This window comes from Tauraco erythrolophus, chromosome 7 (assembly GCF_009769465.1).
Source record: "Tauraco erythrolophus isolate bTauEry1 chromosome 7, bTauEry1.pri, whole genome shotgun sequence".
In the NCBI taxonomy this organism is placed as follows: Eukaryota; Metazoa; Chordata; class Aves; order Musophagiformes; family Musophagidae; genus Tauraco; species Tauraco erythrolophus.
In genome coordinates, this window is record NC_141471.1 from 3,428,549 (window position 1) to 3,441,852 (window position 13,304).

Below are 13,304 nucleotides of genomic sequence, written 5' to 3' on the forward strand. Positions count from 1 at the left end.
AGCTATCTAGGGCAGGAAGATGGCCGTTTCAATATTCATGCCGAGAGCAGTGGGATCTGTGCTTACACGGTTTATTCCCTCCGTTCTCACGTGGCCTGCCTCCTGGCTCATGCTAATTCAAAGCAAAACAAACCCCCCATCAAATAAGAATGAAATCTGATGCAGATTAGGAGATCAAGGAGCTAAAAAGCAGGAAATTCCCAATGACAAGACTTTTTCCCCCCAAGTGGTTTCTCCTCAGTCAGCCCTAATTATATTGTGTCTGTAACACAACAGTGGCTATGAATGTTCAGGTAATTAATCGCTAATTAATCACGTACTCCTTACAACATGTAATTCATGAGCTGTCTCAATTACAAAAAGTGCAAAAGACAATTTGCACTCCAAAAAAGGAAACAGGAGCCGGACAACAGGTCACATAACACAGTGTCCCCTTGCCACCAGCACGCTCTCAGCTCGGAGGGAACACCTTGCTTCATCGCTACGGCAATCGCGAGCAGAAAGAGAGGTCCCACTGCGCACGGCGCTGCGCAAAACCCCATCTCTGTCAAAGAGATTGGAAATGGCATCAGAAACTCAGCTGCAAAGAGGTGAGAGGGGAATCATAGAATGGTTTGGGTTGGAAGGGACATCAAAGATCATCTAGTTCCAACCCCCCTGCCATGGGCAGGGACACCCTCCTCTACACTAGGTTGCCCAAAGCCCCATCCAACCTGGCCTTGAACACTGCCAGGGATGGGGCATCCACAACTTCTCTGGGCAACCTGTTTCAGTGCCTCACCACCCTCAATGTAAAGAATTTCTTTCTTATATCTAACCTAAATCTGCCATCTTTCAGTTTAAATCCCTTGCCCCTTGTCCTATCACTACACACCCTTGTGAAAAGTCCCTCTCCAGCTTTCCTGTAGGCCCCCTTTAGGTACTGGAAAGCTGCTATAAGATCACCCCGGAGCCTTCAAAGGATGTGAAGAGAGCAGAAGTCTCGGCTTCAATTTATACCGTCACTTTTAAATGTGATACCAGAAAAAACGGGAGTCGGGTGAGCTTCAGGGACAGAATTTGAGAAAAGAGGATGAGCCTTTGCTGGTAAGAAGTCATTGATTCAGTGTTCACGCTTGCTGGATTTTGGAAAAAGCATATATTTTTATCAGAAATAAGCAGAGAAAGAAAAAAAAATAAAAAGATCTTTTCACCTCTCGTTTCAAAATGTGTGAGCTATTTCTCTATCCATACATTCGCCAGACAAGTTTGCGAGACAGAAGGCCCAAAATCCTTTGAAGGAACTACTGTTTGATGTAAATTGACTTTTGGATTAAAATTATAAAATAATTTTAGCACATGAAATTTATTCTCACTATTTTTTATTAACCCAACCTGATCTCTTCCCTGTTTCACCCCATGTCTTGTTCAGACTAGAATTTCCTTTAGGTTGGGAACAGGCCTTGATTAGCAGTGTATAAACAATTAATTATGTGGCTTTCTAGTCAAATTAAAAATAAAAATAAGAAACAAACATGAGAAGGGGAGGAATTATTTGGAGTTGTGTTGATATTCAAATATTTCTTTTTCCCAAAGGGAAACATCTTAAGAAATTTTATCTTGGCTCATCTAAAATACCATAGATTCATTTTGTTTTGATTTAAAGTGCTTCTTGCCTTTTTATTTTAACCTTAAAAAAGCATGCAGGGAAGCGTGAGAGATTTGCAGAACGCTTGCCGTAAAAATAAAGATTGAAATGTTTTCAAAACATTCTGATTTTTTTCAAAGGAAAATTTTAACTCTCTGGACTTAAACTATTGACAAATTCATCTCACATCTATAAATAACTCAAGTTTTCACTTTATAAATTAATTCATACAGCTCTACCTTTGATCAGGGTTGGCAAAGCACTGTGTACTTGTACAACATATTTTAATTTTTTTTTTTTTTATGCAGTAAATTTTCTACCAAGCCCATTAGCAGGTACTTCACTGCCGCTAAAAATGCATGTCTAAATTGGTTGATTGCATATTTACCTCAATGGCCTGATATTTACTTTTGAGTAAATGTTTTATCACCTTTCAAAAAAAAAATAAAAGAGGTTGATTCATCGTTAGTATTCTGAAAAGCGGGCTTGTGATAGATTCAGGCAAGCTTGATTACAGATGTAATTTTTTAAATCTCATCTTTTTTTCATGTAGTCCAAGAGGTAAGACATTTATGTCAGGGAAACCACTGGAAAAAGAGTGACCAAGAGCCAAAACACCAAAAATAGAGGTGATCTTGGCTTTTGTAGTGCTGGTGCTGACTTGCTGTGAGCTTTTAAGCAAGGTGGGTGGCTCCGTTGACTGAAAGAGTATTTAGGTGCCTGATTCCCATTGATTTCAAGCAGAGCCACACACTGAGGTGGGATTTAGTGTCCTGAATGGAGCTATCTAGCCTCAGCTGAGATGCCCTAGGGTATCCCACTTGGCCAAGAGTTTTCCCTCCAGGGGGCACAGGCTCGTGTAGATTGTGTTGGATCTGCCAACCCCAAAACAGCTACCTTACGTATTAAGCTCTCTAAAACAATACTAGATATTTAAGAGCAAACAAACAGTAAGTTTCCGAATGAAAGTTGGGTGGGAGTGTTGATCTGCTTGAGGATAGGAAGGTGCTACAGAGGGATCTGGACAGGATGGATCAATGGGCTGAGGCCAACTGTATGAGGTTCAACAAGGCCAAGCATTGAGTACTGCATATGGGTCACAACAACTCCATGAAATGCTACAGGCATGGGGAAGTGTGGCTGGAAAGCTGCCTGGCCGGAAAGAACCTGAGGGTGTTGATCAACAGCCAGCTGAACATGTGAACATGAGCCAGCAGTGTGCCCAGGTGGCCAAGAAGGCCAATAGCATCCTGGCTTGTATCAGAAATAGTAGGGCCAGCAGGACTAAGGACGGGATTATCCCTGTACTCGGCACTGGTGAGGCCACACCTTGAAAACTGTGTTCAGTTTTGGGCCCCTCACTACAAGAAAGACATTGAGATGCTGGTGTGTGTCCAAAGAAGGGCAGTGAAGCTGGTGAAGGGTCTGGAGCATAAGTCTTATGAGGACTGTCTGAGGGAACTGGACTCATTTAACCTGGAAAAAAGGAGGCTCAGGGGAGACCATATCGCTCTCTGTGACTACCTGAAAGGATGTTGTAGCAAGGTGGGGGTTGGTCTCTTCTCCCAAGTAACAAGTGATGGGACAAGAGGAAATGGCCTTAAGTTGCATCAGAGGAGGTTTAAATTGGATACTAGGAAAAATTTCTTCACCAAAAGGGTTGTCAAGCATAGGAAGAGGCTGCCCAGGGCAGTGGTTGAGTCACCATCCCTGGAGGTATTTAAAAGACCTGTAGCTGTGGTGCTTAGGGACAGTGGTGAACTTGGCAGTGTTAGGTTAACGGTTGGACTCGATGATCTTCAAGGTCTCTTCCAACCTAAATTATTCTATGATTCAGTAAACAAACAAACAAAGAGTGGGATTTATCTCACCTTCTTTCTATGTGGGACATATCTTCCTTCATTTTAGATGGGTAAAAGCTATATGTTTAGTCTGAACTGATTTTTACCATTTCTTCGAGTCCACAGAGAGCTAGCGATCATCAGCCCTGAAGCCTTTCATGCCACTTCACTGACTATAGTTGGACCAGTTCAAACTAAAATACCTACTGTTTAGCTAGAGAAGGTCAGTGATGTATGAATTTAATGTTTAAAGACCTTTAACTGAATCATCAAGGTTAACAAACAGCCTCACATTGGAGGTCTTCTAGTTTATGGCTCATTTTCCACATTAACTAAAGAAGTAAATAAATAATCCAAACAATCACAGCAACCCTCCTTCTACCTCCCTAGTGATAACACTAATAACCCTCACATATCACAGTCGTCATTGCTATAGGCTAACAAAGGCAGCTGGAATAAAAAAAAAAAAATTAAAATCACAATTTTGGGCATCATTAGGAAACTGAAAAGTGTGTCCTTTTTTGTCGGTAGGTCATCAGTTCACTTGGCATGACGGTGAGCAGGGCAACAAGTTCAGCTGCCTTAATTCACCTCCCAGCTCACAAAGGCCGAGATTTTGCGGAAAAGGCAGAGATTTTGGGCTTTGGCATCTTTCATTGCAGCAGGCAACTGGCCACGCAGACATGGGGCTGAGGACTACACTCCCACCTCCCATCCAAAAAGTATATGTAGATAAAAGAAAAGCATGACCAGCATTGGCTAGCTCACATTAACATCAGCTAGTGAACAGTAAACCAGTTTCCTGGGCATATCCATTGTAGGTGAAGCTGAAACTCAGTAAACCCTCCACTAAGCCCTTCTGGCATGCCCAAGATACCGTGTAAAAATTGTGGTGGGCTTGTCAGGAGTTGTTTTTCCTGCACACCCTCTGAAGCCCCAAGCAGAAAGACGAAGGGAATGATTTTCTGGATGTGATCTCCTGCAGCTCTGAATTCTGCAGCAACTCTCATGTGGAATTATCCCCAAAATCTTTATTAATAAGAGTTTTCATTCCCAGCAGATCCCAACAATTGTTAGAGGATTACCACACAGTCTGCTACTGCAAAGAAAGGCGTTGTGTACCCTCTTTAATTAAACACAATTCAAAGGATTGTCACAGGCTGAAGGAGTTGCAGAAACATTTAGTCTCATAGAGTCATAGAATCATGGAATGGTTTGGGTTGGAAGGGACCTTAAAGATCGTCTAGTTCCAAACCCCCTGCCATGGGCAGGGACACCCTTCACTACACCAGGTTGCTCAAAGCCTTGAACACTTCCAGGGATGGGGTATCCACAGCTTCTCTGGGCAACCTATTCCAGTGCCTCACCACCCTTGTCTATGCTGTCTGCCACTAGCACGGTCAGGCTAACCACAGGCCAACTCCTTTGCTTACATGGCAACTCCTCAAAGGTAAGTGGGATTCACAGAGAAGCCACAGCTGCAGGTAACCTGGAGCGTGGGCCCACGAGAAGTGATATGAGCCCCAGTAACATCCTTTCTCTTGATTCCAGAGTCTTCCTGGGCTCACTTGGAGCTCCCTGTATGGAGACTCCAGCAGAGTTGGAGACTAGGGTGACCACAGTGATAACAGGATTTGGAGTCAAACGACAGAGTAGAATTGAAAAGCCTACAGATGATGAAATCACATCCCTCACCCATTCTGTTCAGCTCCCAGAGGCTACACAGTAGTGACAGATGAGTACACTTCTAGTTACCTGAATGAAAATTTCTTATACCATTACTACCTTCCCATAGCTTCTGTGTAACAGTGGAAGACAAGAGCACCAGTTGCCTTCCTACGGTTTCTACAACATGACTTCAGTCACCGCCCTGGTTGGAGATAGTTTCTCAACCCCTTTTCACGTGGACAGCGAAGGAAATGAAAGATTTTAGGAGGCAGGTCTTACTTCAAGCCTTAGTAGCATAACCTGAAGGAGCTACTTCTGGCTAGATGCCAGAAGAGCTCACCAGTAATTTCAGGCCAAGGGCTTTCATTTATGCTCACTATTTGTAGGAGCACAGGACTAAAGGAACTCTTACACAACAATCTTGGCTTTGATTTCTTCCATAACTTCATTCAGCTCTGTCTTAAAACTAGATTTTCAGTTTCTTTTTAGTTTCTTCCTTTTGAACATCCTCAGGAAAATGCAATTTTATTCCTAAAAACCCTCCAAGTGAGCCAAAAAAATACTATGTACAAGCTGAAGAATGAGCAGAGAGTCGACCAAAGAAGACACTGACACAGGATTTTTATCTGTACTGATGGGTAAAACAATTTCCAAAAATAACACTGTCAAACTTAAAAGTTGCAAAATCTCTGGTGGTTTTGAAGAAAAAAAAAAAGGAAGTATTTATGGAATATTATAATTATTTGCTCTTCTAAAGGACTTTTGTCTAAAAATCCAAATTCATGTTACAAATATGACATGGCAGCATGGGGAAGTAAATGTTAGATACCAGTAACAGAGACACAAACTGAGAGACGACATCAAGTTCAAAACAGTGTGGCCTTTTGTAGGATCAATAAAGAAAGACTTGCAAATCCAATGTTTTTTAAGCAATCATAGAATCATGGAATGGTTTGGGTTGGAAGGGACCTCAAAGATCATCTAGTTCCAACCCCCCTGCCATGGGCAAAGAAATCCTCCACTACACCAGGTTGCCCAAAGCCTCATCCAACCTGGCCTTGAACACTTCCAGAGATGGGGCATCCACAACTTCCCTGGGCAACCTGTTCCAGTGGCAAGCTATATTCTGCTACGACCTCTACTCACGTTGTAAACACACTACTCTGCAACCAGCCATCAGTAAGGGACTATCAGAGCACGAGTAGCAGCATGTGGCCCTAGGAGACTTTTGCAAACAAAAGACATCCAGGAAAATACCCAAGTATCCCGACTCTCACTTTGCTGTTCAAACCACTCCATTTTATGCTTCTGCCAAATATAATCATGCCAATAACAGATCTACCACTTGAAAGGAAAGCAGATGTTTTCTTCCAGCTCCTCTAAGCGGGCCTTGTTAAACAAAGGCAACTTGGCCAAATCAATCCAGCAGCTTGGAGGCACGGAGACTTCATTTATTCTGATTGTCCCCTTTCTGTGTGAGGGGTTGGAAGATCAAGGAAATGTGCAAGAGTGTTTTGCAAAGAGCTGGGAGAACCAGAAGGAAAGGAAAGCTGAGCAGCTGTGTTGCTTAACTCCTTAGTGACGAGCTTGTATATGCCTGTCTTGCAGAGAAGAGCTCAATTAGGGTCTTAAAAGAAGAAATGATGCCCTGGCACTGGAGAAATGACACACGGTGATTAAAAAGAGAGGCAGCACTTGAGCAAATTCTCACAACTGAAGAGGAGACAGCTCTGATGGCTGGGTAAGCACATTTAGCTCCTTACTTTAAATTATCATCTGGAGCAGGTAAGGATGAATTTCCTTTCCAGGAAGCTCAGACGAAGGATTTGAATTCAGGTTACTGCAGAAATAGAGGGACGCTGCAACACTGAGATCAGTGGTGCTTTGATCTACAATTCAGAGCAAAGAGTAAAGTGTTATAGTATCTGAGGAAAAAATAAGCAAGGAATGATAGTGATTAACCTAAGAGTACACAGGGGCAGCAAAGGAAGGAAAAAAGGAAACTCCACTACCTGACTTCTGTAGAAACTGGAAGGCAGCAAAGTAACCTGCAGTTTTCCCTCAACTACCGGTCGTTGACTGCTTTTAATTTCCTCTTACCTTTGGGTCTAAGGAGCAGAGCGAGCTTGGTTGAGGAAAATTCTGCTCCTTTTCTTACAGATTGTTCAGAATCTTATCTACTAAACTGATCAAACCTTCTGGAGAAAATTAACCTCCAAAGCTTCTGCTCAATCAATTACAGGAACAGCAGAAATACAAAGGATATGCAAATCCAGAACTGCTTGACCTAGGACTCAGAAATAGGATTTGGGGATCCATTGGGCCAAAAGTACATGTCTATAAGGTATACATCTACATCTCTCTACTGCATGTTGATCATCCTTCCTCACCTGAGAGAGACACAGGCGCTTTTAGGATGTCAGTCACTTCAAACTAAAGGAACTATCTAAAATAGGTTAGAGGAAACTTACCCTACACTGCTTCAACTGGTGAGCCTTAGACAACTGGCTGAGGGGTGGAAGTCTACACTGTAAATATCTACAGTTAAACGAGATAAAACCCACAGACCTGGGCTCATCTCTAAACCGAATTATTCCTCTCCAGAGAGCCCCATCCTTCCCCAGTGTACTCCAAGAGCAGATGCGAGATGATACCTGGCAAGATCCCCATAGAGAAGTTGTGTGAAAGACTAGTAAGTGCTCTAATCAACTTTGAAATGCTGCTGTTCAAAAAAGGTACTTGGCTGCAGGAAACTTGTTAACACTGTCCTGAATCGTAGCTCATCCAGCACTTAGTCATCTCCTGAGTACCCACCCCTTGACTGCTGTGCACAGAAGAAATGATCTCTAATTCAATTGTAGGCTGAGAAGGGACTAGAAAGCCCTGAGTGGATGTCTCAGCAAAACCCGTGAGCTGCTTGTGCTCATTCCTCTCTCTAGGATCCTAATTCCTGACAAAGCTTCCATCCAGCCAGCTCTGACTCTTGCCTTGGGCAACCACAAGACCCCCCTTCCGAATCCTGCCCACTCTTTACTGCATCTCCCGCTGCTTCAGTTCACTCCAACTGTGGCACCAGAGCCTTGTTTTCTCCTGAAACCAATCCAGATGTTATTACCCATCAGATCCACCTGACACAACACTGAAGAACATCTGGACTGAACTCAGATCTGCTCAGATGGCCCCAGAAAGTTGTAAGGCTTTGGGTGGGGGATAAACCAGAACAGGTTCCCAAATCCAGAGCAATGGAGATTGGCAGTTTGAGCAACCCCCTGGAGAGTCCATCGGTATGCAAGCAGGCATCTCAGTGCAGAGGCTGTGATAAAAGAAGAGCTTGATCGAAATCGCAGCAAAATCCCTGTGGTTTCTTCCCTGCTCTTCAAATTCCCAATCATCCCTTAGACCTCTCCCACTGCCTGGGAGGTGTATACACAGGTCATGTACACAAAAACTTCGGCAAAACAGGACTCCACAAGCCTTGTGCAAGGCTGGCTGTTGGATATTATTTATAACCAGAGAGCTGGATAAAGCAAGCTGGATGTTCTCCAGTTCTCAGAAATAATGCTGTGGTCTGGTTTGAGGAACAATAGTTCTGGTCAGCAACATGGGCAGCTCCTTTTAACTTTTAGGGGAACTGAAAGCTCTGAGAATGTCTAGCAATCCAGTGTTAATCCAGAGTTACTGCACCATCAGTAAAGCAAGGGCTGGAGTGACTGACACCACACTTGCTCACCATTCATACTGGCTTGCCCACCATTCATGCTGGAAACTCTCATGGCTGCAATAAGCAGGAACTTCACCTGGAGCTCTAGGGCTGTCTGGAGAGGATGCATTTCCCGTGCCCAGCTTCTCATTGCAAACTCAGGGGTTTGTGTTTTTTCTCCTGCACTCAGGGAAGGACTGAACAGCAAAGTGGCAATGTTACAGAGCAGTCTAGCAGCTAGACTAGGCACGTTTTTTCCTAGGCAGACCAGGCCCTCTGAAGCTCAGTGGCAGCTAGCAATGTGGACGAGAGCGGGTGTTTGGCATTTACTGGATGTCCTCTCCTTGCTTTAGCATAACAGCTTTAGCATCTCCAGCTGAGCAGTCAAAACTGGACACACTCAGCATTTGGAGCACTCAGTGCTTGAAACTTTCCTGAACTCACTGAATCGTACATGACTTTAGGACATGGATCTTTCAAACTTATGGCCCAGCAACTATAAGAAAAAGCATATTGGGTCGGGGCATAGTTTTGTCAAGGTCAGTACTGCTTCCCCAAGTGCAAGCAGGAGGAGATAAATGAACGAGAAACATATCAAATATAAGAAAAAAGAATCATAGAATTGTAGAATGGTTTGGGTTGAAAGGGACCTTAAAGATCATCTAGTTCCAACCCCCCTGCCACGGGCAGGGACACCTTCTCCCAGACCAGCTTGCCCAAAGCCTCATCCAACCTGGCCTTGAACACTTACAGGGATGGGGCAGCCACAACTTCTCTGGGCAACCTGTTCCAGTGCCTCACCACCCTCAGAGTGAAGAATTTCTTCCTTATATTTAATCAAAATCTCCCCTTTTTCAGTTTAAATCCACTGTCCTTTGTCCTACCACTACACGTCCCTCTCCAGCTTCTTTGTAAGCCCCCTTTAGGAGGGAGCATATTATAGTCCTTCCTACAGTGTATGTCTTCCAGCAGTCACCACAGTGCCTTTTATAACACAGTTGGTGATAAGCTTTTAACCTTCTTGGCTATCAACACCTTCAACACCTTTTATTAAATCAAATTAAGACCACTTCCAGGATGATTTTACTATTCACACGTCTTCCCATCCTGAAAAAGTGCCCCTAACAGGGCTTGTTTGTGCCACTATTCAAAGCTTTCTATTGAAATCCAGGTACATGCTCAGAACAATCTATAAATGCATCTAATTTCAAAGAGTCCACTTCAAAAGGCTCATTACCTGCAAGGAAGAGTATAAAACAATGCAAAGATGTTGGCAAAAGATGAGTTTGGTTCATTCAGAGATCAGGAAGAAACAAATCTTCCCTCTTTCAAATGATGCAGAAGTGATTCAGTCAACAAGGCTCTAGGTGAGGATGTTACTTATAGATTTATAAAGCATCCTTTATAAACCATGAGAGCTCTCTATAGAAAGATTCATGGACAGTCTGAAGCATCCAGGTGTGTCTTCCAAAAAGAAGAGCCTACTGGGATGAGCTCCCTGCCTAGGTTGTGTTTCAGAACAAAGGATCAAGTCATTGTTCTCAATAATGGAGGCAAGAGTACTCCAGTTATTTGGAGCCACTCCAAGCACAAGACCTGCCATCTTCAACAAATCAGGACAGGGCCATCCTTCTCTTTAGCTGAGGATGGAAGGAAGCAAAAGGGCAAGTCACTTGCTAAAATGAGTGAAGGTGAGCAAGGTCAGGACAACCCCAGGAAGCATTGCTGCTATGAAGAACAAAAATTCACAAGAATGGGGAAAACCATGGAGAGAGCAACTGAAGAGATCCCCATCTAAGAGAGCACAGGATGGACGCATGGACACAGCCTTGATTTAGAAGAACCAAACATGCTGGAGATCACTGTCTGGTTGTCCAGAGCTCTCCTAGAGGAAAGCTGCTAACTACATTTATGCTTGGGAGTTTTGGATTCAGACGTTGGTTTTGATATCCCTCACTGTGCCCAACGACTAGTCTATATTGAGAACGTAGAACATCCAAGCGATTGATAAAGAGGTGCATGTTCTCATCAGGACTTAATAAATTGACTAAAGATGAAGATTTTAGGAGAGACTTGCATTCCTGGAGGAGACAGTAAACAAGAGCTGAAACAATCAGCACCCACCCAGCACATTTTTGAGTGGTCTGTGTGAAGGGTCAGTATGAAAACATGGGAATAATTCAAAACATGGTTCCACTCTTCCTGGCTGAAAGGGACTTAAAGCTACAGGTTAAACAGGTTGTAACATGAGCCCAAAAGCCTTAGACACACACAGAAATTTAACAAATACGACATGACACACACTGACACACGCTGTCTAAACCAGGCATGTATGCAACCCTTCCACTTGAAGAGAGCAATGAGGTCTTCCCAGGAGCGTGAGGGCCATATCTAATTTCCCTGACAGCCTCAACCACTTTCCTCTCAGTAATACTCAGAAAAGACTCAAGATCCCAGAATGCCAGGATGCTGTGACAGGGCTGCACCTCAACTATCGTCACTTCTGCTGAGCACACAGCTGAGTGTCAAGCGAAGTAGATGACCAAAGTGAAGTGTCAGACACTACAAATATCTGCATTACAAATCAAAGCAACTGGCTGGCAATTTGCATGGTTTGAACAAATATCAGGTTGGTCTGGCTGCCTCCCAAAACTCCTTCCTTATACCAAAGATAGAATCACAGAATGGTTTGGGTTGGAAGGGACCTCAAAGATCATCCAGTTCCAACCCCCCTGCCATGGGCAGGGACACCCTCCACTACACCAGGTTGCTCAAAGCCTCATCCAATCTGGCCTTGAACACTTCCAGGGATGGGGCAGCCACAACTTCTCTGGACAGACAAAAGCAGACACACTCTGGGTTACCAGCATTTGCATGTCTCTAAAAGACCTTTCCATATGTCGGTGTACGCTGATGTCCACCTCTGTCACAGACGTCCTGCTTCCCAGGAAATTTTTAAATGTTCTCCTCAAAATACCCTGGTCAGTAGCAAAGAGCCAATAGAGAAAAAGAGAATTTGGATGGAAAAAAGAGTGAGAAAGGACTCGGCTCTTGTTCCATAGGAACAAGAGAAAGACTTCAAACGTCACTTTAGGAATATTGGATATGAGCAAAATAATAGATTAGATAATCAGGAAGATAAAACCTGAGATGGACATTAGGAGTGATCAGAACACCTGGGCAGAGTGGCTGACAGCTCTGGAAAGAAAATAATGTTTAGAGCAGTACAAGGAGCAGAAAACCTCCGAGCACTGCTAGAAGTCTAGCCTTTGCTGTCAAGACCGACTCAGAGCTAAGCAGAAAAAGTCTTTCAGTGATATGAATAAAAACAGAACAATAGGAAAAAAAAGTGAGATTGCTATGCAAAGTGCTGAAATTCAAGACAAAACTAAATATAGCCTCCAAAAAAGCAGAAGTCACATGCAGCTGCAGTGCCCACTTCTGTTCACTAGCTTCTCCAAAGAATTGGAGGTAAAAATATAATTTTACCAAGATAAAGTGGAATAGTTACACATGGTGAAAATTATTTAACTTGAATAATTGAGAACAACACCAGGGCTGAGTGTGAAAGCAAACAAGGGTATGGAAACTGTTGTATGGGAGGTGAAAGCCACTCAGAAGAGAACAACATGCTCAGATTGGATGGTGGGAGTGGTACCATCTGGCTGAAAGTCAACAAATGTAATGCTTTCTTATATGTAGGAAGGAGGGGGAAAAAAATATCCAGACAGCTATCAGCAAGTTAATCTGAGCACAAAAGTACACAAGACTTTCGAACACTGCTTGAAAAAAAGAGTAATTGACAGCATGGCAGCAAACAGAGATTTGGATAAAACACAAAATCTGGTTTGTCGAAAGTAAATCGTGGCAATGTAACTGATAGCTTTTTTTTATAAGGTTCCTGGGGATTTTTGAGGAGAGGAAAATCAGTGGATCTGATCTTTCCTAACGTCAGTAAATAGGCTGAGAGCACAGCAAAATGAATGACTGCCTTAACGGTAGATATGGGGATTAACAGAATCACAGAATGGTTTGGGGTGGAAGGGACCTCAAAGATCATCTAATTCCAAAACCCCTGCCACGGGCAGGGACACCCTCCACTACACCAGCTTGCTCAAAGCCTCATCCAACCTGGCCTTGAACACTTCCAGGGATGGGGCAGCCACAGGTTGCACTGGGCAACCCATTCTAGTGCCTCACCACTCAGAGGGAAGAATTTCTTCCCTAGACCTAAGCTAAATCTCCCCTCTTTCAGTTTAAATCCATTGCCCCTTGTCCTATCACTACACACCCTTGTAAAAAGTCCCTCTTCAGCTTTCTTGTAGCCCCTTTTAGGTACTGGAAGGTTGCTAGAAGGTGTCCCCAGCGCCTTCTCCAGGCTGAACAGCCCCAACTCTCTCAGCCTGTCTTCATAGCAGAGGTGCTCCAGCCCTTGGATCATCTTTGTGGCCTCCTCTGGACCCACTCC

General features: G+C 43.6%; 1 protein-coding gene across 1 annotated transcript in view; it reads right to left on the reverse strand.

The window, feature by feature from the left end:
• The window catches only part of LOC104371442 (vasoactive intestinal polypeptide receptor), a 119,885-nt gene that overhangs the window by 78,516 nt on the left and 28,065 nt on the right, over positions 1-13,304 (reverse strand). The window lies entirely within an intron of this gene.